Source organism: Dasypus novemcinctus, chromosome 4 (genome assembly GCF_030445035.2).
Source record: "Dasypus novemcinctus isolate mDasNov1 chromosome 4, mDasNov1.1.hap2, whole genome shotgun sequence".
Classification (NCBI taxonomy): Eukaryota; Metazoa; Chordata; class Mammalia; order Cingulata; family Dasypodidae; genus Dasypus; species Dasypus novemcinctus.
This window is the reverse complement of record NC_080676.1, coordinates 17,483,038-17,496,017: the sequence shown is the minus strand read 5'-3', so window position 1 is coordinate 17,496,017 and position 12,980 is coordinate 17,483,038.

Here is a 12,980-nt window from a genome sequence, read left to right as displayed (position 1 = left end):
GGTGGAACATATGCATAAATGAAGGCTGGATACTCTCCCCAAAGAGTGGAACAAAACAAATATTTAAACACACATTCAAGAAAAATTTCCTAAAATAAAAGAAGCCCTAGATTAGCATATATTAAATACCAGAACTTGTCACATTGGCACCTATCAATAGAAGACCTGGGAGTCCAGTCGAACCTTGGGCCCAGATGGTAGGGAGTTGGCAGATGTGGTGAACAGCATCAATGATGACCACAAGTTCTCTCAAAATAAATGCTTATTTGATTATAAAAGCAGTTAAAGAAAACCTAGAACAGAAGAATCTACAAACATAAATAATTCACCCATAAGCTCACTAATCAGAGATGTTAATCATTATTAATCTTCGTGTATCCATTTTTATTTTTCTGTAATTAATTAAGCATGTATTTGTATGACATAAATTTTAAGAAAAGGGGATTATATTTATGAAAGGCTTTTTACATTAAATAATCATATTAGGGCTTCCCATAGATATTATTAATTATAATTATTAATTATATTAGTAATTATAGTCTACAAATTTAGGTTAAGAAATATATTAACATACATGGTAGGAAATGTTACACAGAGTTAAATAGTGTATACTAAAATGTTTGTTATCTTTCCATCTCAGGCTCTTTTTCTCATGACTTTCCCTTTCTTTACACAAAAGGGAAAATACCATCAACAATGTTTTCGATGTTTAGTAATGCATTTAACTAGAGAAAGTCTACATCTATATTATATCAGCAATATTAGGTCTACTTTATTCTTTTTGATGGCTGTATAGTATCCCAGTGAAAAGATGAATTGTGATTTATTTAAGTGGCCTGTTAGCTGTTTTCAATCTTTAACTTTACCAACAAATGCTGAAATGGATAGTCCTGCACATAAATGTAGTAAGAGTGTGAGGATAAATTCAAGGTAAATACATAGAAGTGCAATTGTTGGGTGAAAGTATAAATGCATTTAAAATTGTTACAGGTGTTACCATATGTATCTCCAAATATGTTACTAACTTCCATACCCAGAAATTTGAAATGAAACACTTTTTTCCATCACTCTTGCCACAATATATACTAGTAATTTATTTTTAAACTCTGCCAGTATGATAGGTGAAAAAGTGTTATTTCATTTTTGTCTTAACCAGAAATTTGAAATCATGATTAAGGTCAAGAATCACTACTATTTCTGCTCCACAGTGTACCAGAGTTGGATTAAGTTGTGTTTTCCCTACACATGGTTCTTCTGCCCCTAAAGTTAGTACTAGATTTGATATGTTCATATCCAAGAGACTTAAATCTTTGGGCTTTCCATGTGTCAGTGGGGCCCTGAATCTCAAGAGAGTTGCAACACCTGCTATCCAGTTCATTGGACTTACCCAGGACAACTAACAACGGGATGATGATGGATAACACCCATCTCAAGGACCAGAGAAAGTCTGCAACTGCAAGCAAGATAGTCCCATCCATCTGCCCCATGGGATCTAAGCTCCCTCTCAATTAGAGGCAGAGAGGGTATCACCATCCCAGAATCCTCACGATCAGGGAATAGAATGATGGACTAGAGTAGACTTACAGTTATTCTACTGTAGACTTATTGTTACTTTAGCAATGGAAGAACTTTTATCATTGATATGGAGGCAGTGGCCTCCGGAGGTTCTGAGGGGAGGAATAGGGAAAAATAGGTATAATATGAGGGCATTTTTGAGACTTTGGAATTGTCCTGAATGATGATGCAATGACAAATATAGGTGGTCATGTAGTGTAACAGTTAGATACTATTTATGAATTCCAAAAAATAGATATTGGATGTTTGTAAACTGGTTTGTTCCTCTGGGTATATTAGATTATATTGGATTCAGAGGTTTCACTTTTACTTGATTAAATAATGACTAAGACTTTGATTGGGCCACATTGGTACAATGTTGAGTCCCCACCCCCTTAGTGGGTGGGAACTCACTGAGCAATGACACTGCAGAGAAGGGAGGTGAGAGGTTTGATCCTGGAGCCCAGGAAGTAAACACACAAAGAAGCTGATATGTAGGGAAGGAGAGAAGTCTCCATTAGACACAGCAGAGCTCCAGGAAGAGAGACAAGCCATTTGCCTGATAGTCTACAGCTGACCTTGTGGAGAGGGCAGAGCAGCTGAGCCTGGAAAGAAATGACCCCCAGGAAGAGAGGAACCCAGGAAACTGAACCCTTGCAGATGTCAACAGCCATCTTTCTCCAACATGCAGAAACAGACTTTGGTGAGGGAAGTAACTTATGCTTTATGGCTTGTTAACTGTTAGCTTTTACCCCAAATAAATACCCTTTATAAAGGGCACCAAATTTTTGGTATTTTGCATCAGTACCCCTTTGGCTGACTAATATATATGTCTTGTCATAACTTACAAAATTGTGCAGAAGAGAGTTTAAACTATAGTGTAAACTATAATTCACACTTAGTGGCAATGGTCCAATATGTGTTCATCAATTGTAACAAATGCACCTCCCTACTGAAGGATGTTGTTAATGTGGGAAAGTGTGGGAGGGGTAAGGAGTGGAGCATATGGGAATCTCCTACATTTTTAATGTAACACTCATATAATCTAAGTATCTGTAAAAAAATTTTTTTAATCCTTACTATCCACTTGTACTTCTTGTTCTGAGTATTGCTGAACTTTTCTCATTCTGCTATTGAGTGCTTGCTATTTTCTTATTGATTTTGACAGCTCTTTATATATTAAGTAAATCAATATTGTGTTACGTCAAACGTGTTGCAAATAGTCTTCTCCATATTGACATTTCTTATATGACTTTGTTCATTCCCATTTTTTGTACTAACAATATTTTAATTTTAATGCAGTGTAAATATCAACTTTTCCTTCTTGATTTCTGGGGTTTGTGATTTAATTAGAAAAGCTTTTTTACTCTGTGTTTTTTCCCCCACTTTGCAATATTTTCCATATTTTTAAACCTCCCTTTATAAAGAATAACACAAAGTATTCCATTGTATCAATGCATCATGATTTGGTCAACCTATCCCTTATCATTGGTTATCCAGTTTGATTCCATTTGTTGTTATTCTAGGCATTGTTATAAAGAACATCCATATAATTTACATACATTGTTTTATTCAAGTCTGTTTCCTTGCAGTAGATTATTTTGTATTATAGTTGCAGGGTCAACAACGATTCTTTTCTTCAATATTTTGCAGTTATAATCTTGCCAAATTGCCCTCCGTGAATATTGTACCAATTTGCATGCCCACATGCAGTATATGAAAGATGCCATTTCTTGGCACCAGTGACAATGCTGAATATTGTTTGTTTAAAAAATTTTGCATTTGGGAAATTTTATGCCTACATTTATCTCAGAAGCAACTTAATGACATTATTTATTCCCAGTCCTTTGTATCTTTTCTATAGACTTCTTCTCCTGTATCTTTTACTCAAAATTTATTTTATTGTCTCTGCCACTCAAAGAACTGACTGCCAAGAGAAGGGTGCCCTCTCTCAAATGGTGGGCAAACACTGAAAGGGAAATTCACGTTGCTACTTTTCCAAGTAAGGGAGCAACATGTCTAGAGGTCTCCTTTCTCTACTTAGCCCCATTTTTGGTATTGAGATAAAAACATCATCTCAATTACATTATTATGTCTGATCCCACAGCCCATTTAAACTTCTATTGTTTTACATTCTCACTTGTCTGGGGGAAAAGATGGACTATATCTGAGATGCTGAATGAGACTCAGACATTATTTTCTTGCAGCCCATGAGCACGGGGTGGCAGCAAGGGGAGAGCCTTTCAACCTTTCCCCACTGAAAACCCTTCCCTCACATTGTGGCGTAAGGCTCCAAGCAGACAGGCTAGAGACTTGCATGTCCTCTAAAGACTGCAGTCATAAAACCACTCCTGCAAGATCAGACCCTTGCTAATTACAATACTAACATCTATTAACTTTTTCATTCATCTCCAATTTTCATTCATTTCTTAAGGCTAATACTAATTGCAACTTAAAAAAAAATAATGCTAAATAGGGCAAGCAATCTGGGAACCCAAATGGTATATTTCCCTCCTGATACACATTCTCTCATTAGACACATTCACAGAGGAGGGAAAAATTCCCTCTGAAGAGCTGGCACTGCAAATTATTTTTTTATAAATTATATTTGGGCTAGACTTATTGAATATACTATTTTTTAACTTATAAAGTGAGAGTTTGGGGATAATCGACTTGGTAAGCAGTCTCAATGGAGAATTTAAAATGAGGGAAAACATGGTGAAGAGGAAATAATAAGGGGAGTAGGGTACTAGATCTTGAAAAGTAATCTGAGATAAACCAAAGGGCTTTTAATAAACATCATCTTTGTTAAATTTCTCTGCATATAGCTAACAAAGATTCCAAAAATATTTTCCTAGAAAAGAAAATAACCACTTTCCTAAAATGATTCTTCTGCTTAATCTGTTGTTTATCTTCTAGTTGTAATTAACATACCAAAATATTGACTAAACTAAAATAAATTTATCCTAATTGGATGAAAAGTTGGTTGCACTATTATTTCTGTATTTATTAGTGTGGCTGGAATTTGTTGACACATCTATCCTTATAATCAATCATTTCCTAGTTAGGGATGTCAGAGCCCTAACTTGCCTGCATTAACCCCTGGGACTGCTGGTCACAGGATTCATTTCCATTAATATTAAAAAGTGCATCTTGCGCTTCTACCTTCCTAGACCATGCTTCCATATCATTGTCAGAAGCCAAATTAGCAGCCCATTTTATTATAGACTAAAATTGAAAGGAGTAAATAGGGTAGTATAGGTATAGAAGACAAACTATGGTTTGTCTTCATGTAAATGCCAACTATCTAAATTGAGAAGGCAGACAAGATTTTTGTCCCTAACTCAATAAGCAGTAGCATATTGAGCCCATATATAGACTTTATTGCTTCTGGTTAAACAGCTGCTTTCAGATTTTGTTTCCTTAGAGAAGTTGTAGATTTGTAGAGAAATCATACAGAAAATACAGAGTTCCCAAATACCCACCTTGCATTAATGTGTTACATTTGTTATAATTGGTGAAAATATTACCATAATTGTACTACTAACTTTAGTCTATGGTTTTACATTAGGGCTCACCTTTCGTGTTGCACAGTCCCTTGGCATTGTAAAATATTATTCCAGTACTATACAAATATAACAAAATCTCCCCTTTTAACCACATTCAAATATTATTCAGAGCTGGTAATTATGTTCACAGTGTTGTAGTACCATCACCACCATTCATTACTAAAACTTTTCCATCATCACAAATTGAAACTGTACAATTAAAGCATTTACTTCCTCTTCTTGGGATAATCCATGTGGACAGAGCTGGAGATCCTTAGCTCGAATCCTCATTACAACAACCTCAGCCCTGAAGATTTGAGTCACAGTTTCTGTCCATTCAACATCTAGTCTCTTTTAGATTTTCTACAGCTGGGGAAGAGACTGCTTCTCTCTCAGTTTGATGGCCACTCAAAGGTTTAGTGCCTCCATGTGGCAGATCTTGAAGTGCCTTCTGCTCCAGAATTTTATGTTCCTCTTATCAGTAATCAAAACTATGCTTCAACAGAGAGGAGAGGGAAAGAGAAACAAAGGTATTTTATTGATAATAGCACTACAGGAATTGCAAATTAAGCCATTGCTTTTATTACAGAATAAATTAGAGGTCATGGTTAAACTTACTCAAAAGTACTGCTTGTCAAATTATAGCTTCTGAAGTATGACTGCATGCAGCAAAAATCAGTAAAGACAAGCATTATTTGGTATCCCAACAGTAGAATGTGGAGTTTCAGAAAAAGTGAAAAGACAATAGACCTCAGAAGACTAAATATGTCAGTTGCAACTTGACTGTTCTTTTGCAATCTCTTAATTCCTAGCTTAACCTGTCAATGCTATCTTTTACCACTATTCCTCATTTTGGTTGTAGTGCTCTCCAGTTCTTGTCCTACCTGACTTTATTTTTTTAATTAATTAATTTTATTAGTTATTTAGCCTTTTATATATTTTTTATTTTTAAAGAAGCTTTAGATTACATAAATATTACATAAAAACATAAGGTATTCCCATATGCCTCCCTCCCTCCCTCTCCCACACTTTCCCACATTAACAACATACTTCATTAGTGTGGTACATTTGTTAAGTTGATGAAACCGTATTGAAACATTGCTGCTAACCATGGACTATAGTTTACATTGTTGTTTATGCTCTGGCCTGCACAATTTTGTAAGTTATGACAAAATATACAATGGCCTGTATCTGTCACTGTAATATCATGCAGGACAAATCCAATGCCCTGAAAATGCCCTCATATTAGACCTATTCTTACCTCTCCCATACCTCAGAACCTCTGGTGGTCACTGTCTTTACATAAAAAATAAGAGTTCTTCCATTGCTATAATAATAATAAGTCTACTGTAGAGTAATAATATCTACTTTAGCCCATGATTCAGTCTTGAGGATTTGGGGATAGTGATGTGTACTCTGCTTCTAATTGAGAGGGGGCTTAGATCCCATGGGGCAGATGGATGGAAATATCTTACTTGCAGTGGCAGATACACTCTGTTCCTTGGAATGAGTGTTTTCCATCATCATCTCCTTGCTAATTGTCCTGGTGAGTCCAATGAACTGGAGAGTAGGTGTTGCAATTCTGCTGAGATTCAGGACTCAATTGGCACATGAACAAACTAAGGATTTAAGTATCTGGGACATACATTTTTAAAGTATAGTGCTAATAATAGATTCAAGAAAAAGGGGCAGAAGAGCCATGTGTAAAGAACCTGTAAATGGGACTAATTTTGTGATACTGGGGAGCATTAATTCCAAAGTAAGGCCCACTGACAGGGTACCAAATTCCTGAGTTGTCTGCCTTGCTGATAGTTTCTGGATATCTCTAGAGCCCTCAGGAGCCCTGCTGTTTGAGGCACTGCCTACTGTGGCAGTCAATGAGATTCTGCTGAGATGTGCATAAGTATAACCTCTGGAATGACCTCCTGACTCACTTTGAGATTTCTTAGCCATAAAAACTCATTCGTAGTAACCATTTTCCTTTTTTCTACCTGACTTTCTTATATCATGCAATGTTTGTGCCTATTTTATTTTATTTTTTATTTTTTGCTGCTTCCAACTACTGACACCAAGGGAAAACATCTAAAGATACAAAAGCAGTGGGATAATGTTCCCAGGAAGAAGACAGCAGATGGAAACTTCTCTCTGTGACAGAAGGAAGACACACTTAGTTATTACAGTAAAATTGTCATCCCTTTGCTGGAATACCATGTGCACATTAAGAAAATGTGAGAGTTGTGGTGAACTGGACTAAATTGCTAACAAAATATAGATTACTTAAATCTTCAATAAGAGATTTTTTTTTTTTTTAAATGGGAAGTGGGAGAGGATTGTCAAAAATCTTCCCTCTCAGAGGTACTGGATGAAGGTTTCAAGGTTTGTTTTTTCAAATCTTCACAAAACAGATGGTTCCAGCTATTCAAACTCTTCCAGAGGTTTTTTGAATTAAAATTCACCATTTATTTTTAAAGCAAAACTGATAAAGTATAAGAAGGGAAGTTGGAAACCACTAATGAGCAATCTTAGATATGAATAAACACAAAAATTAAATGAAGGCTTTTGCACTAAAGTGAAGGACAAGAAAGATCCCATGGCTTTATCTTCTATTATGTAATGTTTTCTGAAGGCTCTAACCAATGAGTCTATTTATGAAAACAAAAAACAAAGAAAATATATAAATATTAGGAATGAAGAGCAACAGATTTATTGCTCAATATTTTCATTCTCAGCCCAGAAACACCAAAGTAATCTACTAAAATGCTACCGTTCAGGAAGGTGGCCAGGTAATAAATAAGTAATCTGAATTCAGAAATGTATTAAAAGATCATTGCTTCAATATCATTTAGTTGCATTATTTTTTATATTGCAAGGGTAATTCGATATTGAAAAGAAGTATTCATATTATACATAATCACATAATCTTTTCAAAATGGCATATTATGGGAGAAAATATATTGTTATATAATATACAAAAAACATTTTATATAAGCATTTAAAATAGGTCTTAAAAATGAGCTACATTTAAGAAACAAACTTAATATTACACATAAAGGCTTAAAATAGTGGAATAAAAATTGAAAGCTACCTGGAAAAAACTGATGCAACCAGGGAGAAATAGCCACAGTAAATTTATTCCAAATTATCCACACACAAAAATATGCAATGAGAATGAATGATATCCAAGTTGATAAAAAGCACATTCTACCAAAAATATGCAATCATCCTGAAAATTCATATAAGATTTATATACGATAAATATTTAAATAAACATCAACTATGTGTTAAGTTCTAATCATAAAACACAAGGAGAAATTGACAAATTCAGTTATAACATGAGATCTAGATTCATGTCTCTCAGAAACTGTCAGATAATGTAAACAAAAATGTTAGACAATTGTAACCTGAAACACAAAAAAACCAGCTTGAACTAACACAATTAGAGTATACATTACTTTCAAATACAAAGAATACCTCATATTCCAAAAGTAGAGATCATACAGGCCACATTCTTTGCCCACAATGAATGAAAATACGAAATTAACAGTAAAGGGGTAATCTCTCCACTTGAAATGAAAATAGAAAGATAACATGACCTGGAAGCTATGCCACGTGAGAAGTAGTTGAAGAAACTATGCCTGAGAAGACCTAAGGGAACTTTTTTTTTTTTTTTTGAAGTCTTTAGTACATTTATGTGTGTAAAGAGTAAACAAAGTGCATAAAGAGTGGCCATAGGTTTGACAATAGACAGAGACCTTTGTGATGCATGGCTATTGAACAAGTTAAATGGCATGTTTGTTGTTGCCACTGAATCAATCCTGAACACTTTTTCAGGCTAAAAAAGCAAAAAGTCACAATATCAAATAAATGCTAAACAGCATTAACACAATGTTTTTCAGACTCTCGGTCATAAAGGTCTTTATGGTTCATACTGAATCAGATTCCAAACAGTTTTGATTACCCAGCTACCTCTAAGCAAACTAAAACTGGTCTAGTGGATCCTGATCTCCACAGTGCCTCTAGCTGGCCTTTTCTTTCAAGTTTTGTGCCATAGGGTAATGGTAAAAATAGTGATCGATCCTTGTAAATGGAGGGTAAGGATCAAAACACTCTAAGAGCAGTATAGTGTATGTGGCATATATTTTGACTAGTTGCATACAACATCGAAAACCAAAGCTGGAACAGCTTGCCCTGAAGTGGTAGAGTTATATACACTGACACTTCTTTAAAGCATGTATGATAGCATCCAGGTTCTTGGGATCAGTCCTATTAAAGGACTACTGAAGAGGAAAGCACTGGCACAGGCATAGCTCTCAAAGTTAACATCATGCAGCAAAGAATCAATTCCACGGCTGCTTTGGCAGTCTTAAATATGAAAATATTGTATAGCTAACAATATACAAACTAGGACTAAGTATAGAAGGACAGACAAGAAGTGCTAAGCACCTGACATGTGTTTAATACATTGTAGTTATAAAAGATCTATCATGGTATGGCAAAGAGAAACTTATCACTCCCCAATTACAGAATAGAAGAACTGAGGTTTAGGGAAGTGAAGTAACTTGCCCAAGATTAGTTGCAAAAAATAGAGGGAATTACTTTGAAATTCCATGATTTCATGGGATTGGCTTTTTTTTTCTCTCTCTCATCACAATATCCTGGAGAGTCCTCCAAGTTGTCAGCAGTTTGTTCCTTTAAATTGTTGAATATCATTCTATGGTATGGATATACTACAGTATACTCTCAAATACTGCTGGTGGTAATATAAATGTAGTCTATAGCATCTTGACAATATTCTGGTGCTACATAATAAGGTTGAAGGTACACCTTCAACCAGCAAATCTTATGATCCACAAATCACATAAAAAAGTACCAGGATATATATACAAGAGTGCTCAGGGCAGCATTATTCATAGTAGCCATACCCAATTGGATTTATCACAAACACTTCAAACTCAGTGTATCCAAATAAGAACTGTTCTGCACCATAAGCACTTACCAGACCTTAGGAATCCTTTATACCTCCACTCCTTCAATCACCCGGTCCAGAAATGTAAGACTCAATCTTGCCTCCTCCCTCTTGCTTCTTCTTCCCTCTCCGCACATTACAATAGGTCACCAGTCCTATTTATTCTAACTTATTAATATATCTCAGATGCATTCCATTTCTCCATCCCCACTGCCAAGATCTTAATTCTGATGGTAGAACTGTCCTCATGGATTGCATCAAAAAGCTTCATAATTGGTCCTTTTCCACTATATTCTCCAGAGTAGCTTATAAAATTTAATTATGTTCCTTCCTTGCTTAAAATTTTTCCAGATATCCACATTGTTTTTAGTATACTTTCAAACCCTTGAATGTCGGGCTTGGGTCCCTGCCTTCTTACCGGCTTCATTCATTGCCATCTCTTTCCTTCAACTTTCATCCACCCTATAGTCTACACACAATAAACTACTTAAAATTCCTTGAAATTATCATGTGATCTATCCTCACGGAGTATATTCTTGCCTTGCCCGAAATAATCTTTCCCCTTTTTTGACTAGTGAAACTCTAGAGACAAAAAAATGCATCTTCTTGGAATACAAAAATAATTTTGAAAAAATTAGAAATGGCCATTTTAATATATGTTGAATAGGAAATAATACAGAATTACAGAGGGTTTTTAATAATATACAACTCGTTCAGTTTACTAGTTATCCAGAAAAATTGTACTCTACTAAAAGATAATCAGGTATAACTCTCTTCCCCCTCCTCTATCCCCTAGTCTTAGGAGAAAGTGTTGTTGCAATCACGCTTCTAACCCTTACAATTTCCCCTTCAGACTTTTCTGCCTGTGGGAGGAAAACAGACACAAATGACAGTCTGATGTTGAGCAGGGTATTGTGCTACAAACCACTACCAATGTGTGGTCTTGCTTCTTGGCAATACAGAGCTCTTTCTCTAGAGCTTTCTACTCACATGAGAAGAATGCACTTGTAGTTCCTACAGCAAAGGGTCTTGATTCCCTATGCCTAGTTGCTCCAACTGTGACAGAGATAAATCAGTTTCATCCTTGGTTCCAAGCTACAATGTTTGAACAAGATTTACTGATAATAAAGCTGATTTTTAGAAGTCTCTATCTGAATTCTGCACTAATTTTCTAATGGTTTCAGAGTCAGACAGGATTAGAGAGGGGTGATTAGATTTCTATAATTTACAGGTAATATAAATTCTTGTGTTTATGAGATACTTAGAAAAATCAACTATTTACATGAACCAAAACAGACCATAATAAATTTCAGAAAGTTGAGATTATAGTTCAATAAAACTTCAGTGCAAAACAGAAAAATGTGACCCTTTACCCACTCCAGAACAGAAAAAAAACACTGATTATGGGAAAAGTAAATGGCACTTCTAGGTAACTCAATTCACAGATAAAATCTTAAGTAAAGCTAATGGTTAAAACTGTAGTCTGAGATAAATGAATGGGCTTGAAGACATTGCTAATATCTTTTGTAAAAAAGCAAAGTCAACAATAACAACAACAAAACAAACCCAAAAGAAACTAAACTAAACTAAATCAAAAGATCTAGGAAAAGGCAATTATAGACATTAAAATTGAAAATAAAGAAATAAAGAATAAATAAAAGCCTTGTTCTTTATAAGAAAATATAATAGATGGATACCTAGATAGCCTAGTTAGAAGGAGGGAGGGAAGGAGGGAAAGAAGAAGGGAAGGAAGGGAGAGAAGTAAGGAGGGCGGGAAGAAAAAAATTAGTTTAATTGGTAAGTTTATTAAAGACCTGCCATTAAAAAAGCATATTCATTAAAAAGTATTCCAAGGTTTGTAGCATTAAATAATAGATATTCATTTATTTTCTAAAATAGAACCTAGAAAAAGATGGACTAATTTCCACCTTATTTCATGAAGTTGACATAATTTCAAAATTAGAATATGATAATTCACCATAACCAAGGATGGGGGGGTTGTTCTAAGATTTTCAAGGGGTTCTACATTAAGAAGATTATCTACATGATTCACTATACAATTAAAAAATGAGTAGAATATTATACATTTCAATAGTTTTCAAAAATACAGTACCCATACCCAATAACAACTTCAAAATAAATAAAAATACTGTGAAAATACCTAAGTATAATGAAATCCACAGACAAAATCATAATGTAATATTAAATGATCCAATAATAAAACTACTGCCATTAAGATAAAAACTAATTCAGATTTTCCATTATTATCATTATCAAATAAGCTATAAAATAAAATAAATAAAATTATCAATCTGTATAAATTTTGACAGAGAAGAGACAAAGATACATTTATGTATGGATGGTATGAAGCCAACCAATCTTAGAAAAATCAAAAGCATGTTTTCAAAAATCTATTAGAATGAAAAATAGGATGTAAAATACTGCCTAAATGCAAGGTAAATATACTGAAAATCCAATAATTTTATCAACATTAGCAATGAAAAATTATACCATTTTCCTGAAGGGGGGGATATACTCACAAAAATGCCAGTTATTCCAAATTTATACGTACATTTAATGGGGGCGCAAATTGAATCATATTTGTGGTTTATTTTTGTATTGGAAGGGTTGCTGGATAAAATGATTTTTAATTTGTATAGAAGAAAACATATTGAGAATACTCATGGAAAGTTTTTAAACTTCCTTCTATGTGGCTATGATAATTAAACTGGATGTACCAGCAAAAAAAAAAAAAAAAAAAAAAAAAGATAAAAATAGATCAATAGAACAGAAATGAGAGCCCAGAGAAGAGCCAAGTACATGTGGGAATATAAAATACATCAAATATGGTATTTCAGTTCAGTGATAAAACACAATGTCAGACTTACAATATCCTATCATATGTACACACA